Genomic DNA, 5931 nt, shown 5'->3' on the forward strand with positions numbered 1-5931 from the left:
TCTTAGTGAGATCTGCTAGCTGCTTGGTGATCATCTTATTTTGAGCTAGCAATGCATCCATGTGGTTCAACTCCATTACTCCTCGAGTGTTACTTCTTTCAGAGGTATAGAAGTAGTCATTCTCAGCTACTGTTTCAATGACATCTATGGCTTCTTCAATGGTTTTCTTCTTGTTTAGAGAGCCCCCTGATGAATGATCTACAACCTTCTTTGACTCATAGGAAAGACCTTCATAGAAAATGTGAAGTTGAACCCATTCATTGAACATATCTGGTGGGCATCTTCTTGTTAAGTCCTTGAACCTCTCCCATGCCTCATAGAGAGTTTCACCATCTTGTTGCCTGAAAGTCTGCACCTCAGCTCTCAGCCTGTTGATTCTTTGAGGAGGGTAGAATCTTGCCAAAAATTTGTTCACCACATCTTCCCAATTGTCAAGCTCTCATTTGGAAAGGATTCGAGCCACTTAGATGCCTTGTCCCTGAGTGAAAAAGGGAACAACATCAGCCTATAGACATCCGGGTGGACTCTATTAGACTTCACAGAGTCACAAATTCTCAAAAAGGTGGTTAGATATTGATTGGGGTCTTCTTGAGCACTTCCTCCAAATGAGCAGTTGTGTTAAACAAGGGTGATGAGCTGGGGTTTTAGTTCAAAGTTGTTGGCATGTATGGTGGGCTTCTGGATGCTACTTCCACAGTTTCCTAGATTTTGATTGATGTAGGAGCCTAGAACTCTCCTTTCTTGCCCAGCATGATTTGCAGGGCCTTCTCTAGCATGGTTGTGAGCTTCTTCTTCATGATTGTTTTCCAAGTTCTCTTTCATGTTGGGTTCAAAGTACTCTTCCTCTTCCTCAGCACCAACAACTCATTTCCCTCTTGCTTCCCTCCTTAATCTCCAGAGGGTTCTCTCAGGTTCTGAATCAAAGAAAGTTGAAGTTCCACCTCTTCTCCCTGTCATACAACTAACAAAACACGTAGCAAGAGATAAAATGAAGAGGTTATTCTTGTTAGAGTGATTGTTAGTGTGAGTGATGCAAATTATCAAACAGTTAGTGGGTTAGTGAGAAGAATTGTAGATAATAACAAAGAAAGAAAGAAAAACAGAGAGGGTATAGGGGATGAGGAAGAAGTTAAACAAAGTGAAATAAATAATTGAATAAAGTAAACAAACAAGGGAAAAATACCCAATCTAGTGAGCTTCCAACTTAATCATTGTTGATAAAAAATCAATCCCAGGCAATGGCGCCATAAACTTGATGCGTGAAAACTTGTCTCTCAACAAATTTCCCTTTGGCAAGTATACCGAATTTGTTGTCAAGTAAAAACTCACAATAGAGTGAGGTCGAATCCCACAGGGATTGATTGGTCAAGCAACTTTAGTTAGAAGAATATGCTAGTTGAGCTAAACAAAGTGTAGTTTGAGAATTGCAGAAAATTAAATGGCGAAAAAGTAAATAGCGAAAAATAAAGTGCAGAATCTTAAATAGGGATTTGGGGTAGTGAGCATGGAAATAAATGACAGAAAATAAAGAGAATGGGTAAGATCAGAAATGGGGAATTCATTGGGCTCAGGAGATGTTGTATTCTCCGGATCAAGTTCATTTTCATCTCTTCCTCAATCAATGCATCTATTGATCTCCTTGGCAATCTTAGTGATTAGATTCCAATTCCTTGGTAATCCAATCTCTCTAAGCTTGAACAATTGCCCAATTCCTTGATTTAATTGCTCATGGGAAGAGATGAAGTATGGTCACTGATTATACCACATGTGTTTCCAAATCAAAGTGTTGGGAGGATTACATGTCACTATATCCGCCCAGACCCTAATTTGGTCTAACATGAGAAAGCATTTCTAGCATGATCTCGTCATCCCTTTTCCAAGGCTCAGAGGAGATCCAATTATGGAGAGTTTCTTTTCCAAGACAACTAACCAATTGAATTAAGATCAAAAGCTTTCTAGTAAATCAAAAGAGAAGAAAGAAGAAGAGAATGAAAACTATAATTGACCCATCAAATTACAACAGAGCTCCCTAACCTAATGAAAGGGGTTTAGTTGTTCATAGCTCTAGAAATGAAAAATGGCAGAAAATTATACATCCCAGCTAAAAGTGCAGAAAAATAGATATACAAAGAGTAGTCCTCCAAAGTGCCCAGCCTGCCTATAGTTCAAAACTACTCCTATATATACTACTCCTCTTGATCTTCTTGAGTTCTTCAAGTCTTGGATGTGTGCTTTGGATCTTGAGTTGAAACAGTTCCAATCCTTAGTGGGCCCAGCTTACAGATAAGTATGAATTAGGCATGGGCATTAGTGAAGTTAACGTTAAGTGACATTGTGGGTTCGAGAACGTTAGTGGCAATCACAATTTTCACTAACGTTCCAACCCTATATAGCCTACGTTAACTCCAACGTTAGTGGCACTAACGTGACCACTAACGTTGCCTTGTAAATCTTCGCTAGCGTTATTGGGACTCACCTTTCCCAATAACGTTGGCTTATAACCCTTCGCAAGCGTTATTGGGACTCATCTTTCCTATTAACGTTGCCTTATGCCCTTTGTCCCTACGTTAGAGTTCACGTTAGTGTAACTAACGTGGCTCTTAACGTGGTTATGCCTCACCTTCGAGAGCGTTAGTGACACTTACCTTTGTCGCTAACGCTCAAAGTGCCCATACTCTCCACGTTAGAGCTCACGTTAACTAAGTTAACGTGACCACTAATGTGGTAGTAATGCCATCTTCCAACGTTAGTGACAAAGGTGAGTGTCACTAACGTTGGCTCATCAATCTCAGCTCTACGTTAATTTTCACGTTAGTGGTCTTAACGTGACCACTAACGTGGGCAATGCTAGTTGATCCAATGTTAGTGACAAAGGTGAGTGTCACTAATGTTGGCATTGTTCCTCTCTTCCACGTTAGAGTTCATGTTAACTAAGTTAACGTGACTCTTAACGTGGCTCATTGCCAAATCTTGGAACGTTAGTGGTGTTCACGTTTACCACTAACGTTAGAGCTTTCTTTTGCCTCCACGTTAACTACCACGTTAACTTAGTTAACATGGCATTTAACATGGGCTTATGATGGCTTCGTGGGCATTATTGGTGATCACTTTTCTCCTTAACGTTGCAAGCTATTTACCATTCCACGTTAGTGGTCACGTTAACTAAATTAACGTGAGTACTAACGTGGTTCTTCCTTACTTCCTTTGTCCTGAAATCAAGCAAATAATGTGCATCAAAGCTCTAGCCAAAGTCATGAGATTATGCATCATCAATTTATCATTCAATTCTAGAAAAATCTTTATAAAATCATTTGAAATTCACAATAGTTGCTTGAATCAAGGTGTAAGTGTATTTTCATTCAAAACTTGCCTTATTCACTAAGAAAATACATGAAACTACCTTAAAATAGTAAAGAAAAGGTCAGTGAAACTGGCCTAGATGCCCTGGCATGATGCCTATCTATGTCAAAGTTATGAAGGATTGTCAAAGAAAAAGCGTTTAAAGGGAGATGAGACAGTAGTCTTGACTAAGGAATGTAGTGCTGTAATTTAGAATAACTTGCCAAAGAAGATGCTAGATCCAGGGAGCTTTCAAATTCCATACACCATTAGGAGCATGACTTTTGAGAAAGCCCTATGTGATCTAGGGGCAAGCATAAATCTAATGCCCTTGTCTGTGATGAAGAAACTGCAAATCTAAGAGGCACAACCCACAAAGATAGCATTACAGATGGCAGACAAATCTATGAAGCTTGCATACGAATTAGTGGAGAATATCTTGGTCAAAGTGGGTAGGTTCTTCCTCCCAGCAGACTTTGTGATTCTTGACACGGGGGAGGATGAGAATGCCTCTATAATTCTAGGAAGACCATTCCTAGCCACTGGAAGGGCTCTGATTGATGTAGAAGTGGGTGAATTAGTGCTTAGAGTGCATAATGAGCAACTAGTCTTTCATGTCTTCAAAGATATACATCCAACAAGTGAAGAAGAGAGGTGCATGCAGGTTGAGCTTATTGATCTAACCCTTCAAAAACCCCCTGATGATACACAGCAAAATCTACAGCTCAAACCTCCCTTGGCAACAATCAATAAAATTCCTCCTGACATCAAACCTAAGTTTGGTGTTGGGAATGCATCATTTACCAAGGAGGAGGTTCCCAAAAAGAAGAAAGTACCCAGAGGATGGAGAAATAAAAAGATCCCCACTGAAGGTTTCTCCCCAGGAATGAAGGTGGTGTTGACCAACAATCCAGCATGGATTTATACAGTAATCAGAATCCTCTCTCTGGAGCATACTGAGCTACGTTATGGAGACACAGGAAAGAAGTTCAAATTAAGGGGTGAAGAGCTGAGCCCTTATGATCCTCCTCCTTAGAGAAGCTGACCGTTAAGCTAGTGACGAAAGAAGCGCTTGTCGGGAGGCAACCCAATAATTTTGTATCCTTAGCTATTTTTCGTAGTAGTAGTTTTCTTACTTGTTTGATTTTTATTAAGTTCTTACTAATTTTCTAATCATGTAGCTATTTTATCACAGGAACCGAACACCTCAAGCTATAAAAAAAAGAGAGCACACGACGCACAAGCGTCGCTGACGCGTACGCGTCAGATGGGTGTGTGTGAAAAAATAAATTTGACAGAGAGTTGCAAGGGAGTGGCGCTGGAATAGTGCCTTTGGCACAAATTGTTCCACGTGACTGTGCCAATGACGTGTCTGCGTCATGTGGGAAAATTGCCTCTCACGCGTCCGCATCACTCACGCGAACACGTGACCTACATAATCGACGTAAATGAGTCTTTGGGCAGAGAGTTGTGCTGGCTTGGGGCAAGAAGTGTGCTAAAAGCACAAATTTGGTCACGTGAACACGTACCCCACGCGTCCGCGTCGTTCTTCAATATTGGCCATTCACGCGATCGCGTCACCCACGCGACCGCGTCACCCAAAATTTTGGCAGAATGAGTTTTTAACCAGAAAGTTACGCGAACGCGTGACCCACGCGTCTGCGTTGCTTGCGCTGCACTATTCTTCTTTGCTTCAAGACAAGCAAACTTTTAAGTTTGGTGTTGACACTTCGCGTAAAGGTTTTCTGGTTATTCCTATAGCACCAAAAGGGAGGCGAATCATCTTCACTGAGGATCATAACCTGAAGAATAAAACGACCACTAGGATAACTAAGGTGGTTGAGTTCCTTTCATTTTTTATTCCTCCCCTCTTTTTCTATGTTATGTTCCGGCTTTCTACTATTTTGCTTTGTTTGTTACATGATCCTTTATTAGTTAGAATCCTAGGACTAGTTTAGTTTTCTTTTAATTGCTTTAATGCTGAAAAAATGTTTCATGTACCACTCACTGAACTTGAATCTAAAAAGAAGAGAAAAAGAAGTGATGTATTGCATGAGAAATTGAGTTAATTTTAAGAGTAGTCTGATTTACTTAAAGGTGGTGGTATTTTATGTGATTTTTGAATGCATGATATGAACAGTGCATATTTGAATTTGAATCAAGGGATGTTAATGTATAAGGAACAGGAATTTAGAGAATTATTATGACTTCTCTGAAATTTAGAAAAATTTAATCCTTGAAGCAAAAGAAATAGCAAAAGAAAAAAAAATAATTAATAAATAAAAGCAAGGTCGAAGGCTCTAAGCATCAATGACTAGGGAGGTCAGACATGATTAAAAGCTCAAATAGTTGTTTCCCTAGTCATATGCTTGTGGTGTGATTGTGTCAAGTAATCCTTGAGACAAAACACTTAGAGTCGAGACCAAGTGCGTTTAACAGAGTATGCCAAAGGCTTTGAGCACCACTGTCTAGGAGTAACTGAAAGAAAAATTAGAACTCAAAGAGAGTTCCCCAGTTAAGTGCTTGTGGTGTTTCTATGTCAAGTAACTCTTGAGACAAGATATTTAAAGTCACGGCTAGACTCAAGGTGCA

The 5931-nt window shown here is 39.9% G+C and overlaps 1 non-coding gene across 1 annotated transcript; it reads left to right on the forward strand.

Annotated features, from left to right (window-relative positions):
* Positions 1-263: 263 nt before the first annotated feature.
* On the forward strand, positions 264-370 carry LOC112804711 (small nucleolar RNA R71). The gene has a single exon (XR_003203329.1). It is a non-coding gene; the product is annotated as a small nucleolar RNA R71 (small nucleolar RNA).
* The last annotated feature ends 5561 nt before the right edge of the window (positions 371-5931 follow it).

Source organism: Arachis hypogaea, chromosome 5 (genome assembly GCF_003086295.3).
Source record: "Arachis hypogaea cultivar Tifrunner chromosome 5, arahy.Tifrunner.gnm2.J5K5, whole genome shotgun sequence".
Taxonomy (NCBI): Eukaryota; Viridiplantae; Streptophyta; class Magnoliopsida; order Fabales; family Fabaceae; genus Arachis; species Arachis hypogaea.